The sequence below is a fragment of the Corythoichthys intestinalis genome, chromosome 17 (assembly GCF_030265065.1).
Source record: "Corythoichthys intestinalis isolate RoL2023-P3 chromosome 17, ASM3026506v1, whole genome shotgun sequence".
Taxonomy (NCBI): Eukaryota; Metazoa; Chordata; class Actinopteri; order Syngnathiformes; family Syngnathidae; genus Corythoichthys; species Corythoichthys intestinalis.
In genome coordinates this window covers 3,830,756-3,831,894 of record NC_080411.1, presented here as the reverse complement: position 1 = coordinate 3,831,894, position 1,139 = coordinate 3,830,756, and positions in this window count along the sequence as shown.

Below are 1,139 nucleotides of genomic sequence, written 5' to 3'. Positions count from 1 at the left end.
AGAAAGAGCGCATGCGCAGTGGCCCGCTACAGCCACAGCAATTGTTGTTGTACTCTTTCTCTTTCATGCGTTCTGACTTGAGTTTCCTCGTCGCTCTCTCTATTTATCTCTGGCAGTGAAATGGCTGCCATTAGCGGCAATAGACGTCCAATCATTTCAGATTCAGTTATTTTGGAGGTAGGGTTGTCAAAAGTGTCTCAGCACTGACACTGAAATGTTGTATCTGGACCAAATACTTAAAAAAAAAAAAAAAAGTCTAATCCACTTCGAATGGATTAGATCTTCTCTAGTGATACATTTATTGGGGGGAGGGTGCATCTTGGCCAGGGGAAGATTTTTATTAAAATTTTTTTAACTCATTGACAGCGATAGATGTCCAATCCATTGGGTGGGAATATCAGTGCTGTTTTCGTCAACGATGACTACAACGAAAATATTTCGTCAACAAACTATTTTTTCATGACGATGACGAGACAATAACGAGCTCAAAAGGTGTTTTGGGAGACTAAAACATAACGAGACTAATGCCAGTTTTCGTCTGACGAGACGACAACGAAACGAAAATGCGCCATGGTTTCCGTCATATGTTCACAATGTGTGACATTTTATGTTTAGTTAGGCTGCATCGTAGCAGTGTCTGGTTGTGTCACTCATGTGTCGTGCTGCCGCTTTTTTTTCTTTGCCAGAAAGAATATGCAATGTTGCTTGTCTCTTGAATGGTCTACGTTGAGTGATCATTACACTAGGGGTGACCAAACGTCCTCTTTTGCCCGGACAAGTCCTACTTTCACGTAGTGTCCTCGTGGTCCGTGCGGGTTTTATAAATTCATAAAAATGTCCGTTTTTTATGATTTTTCACGGGACCAATTTGAAGAGAATCCCTCCGGCCGCTGGATGGCAGCAGTTGACATGGCTCCTACTAGAATGGAGGGAAATAGTAGTTCTTCTTGTTTTTGTTGGCAGTTTACCCCTATCATGAGGTAGTACCGCCATCTACTGGGTTGACGATTGGGCCACAATGCCTGATTTTAAAAAAAATGATAAATACGTATATAATGGCAACTGTTGACTTCTGTCGGAGCTTTGTCTGTAAAATCCCATTTGGTGTTGCATCGGCGCGCCGCCGATGATTGTAAACT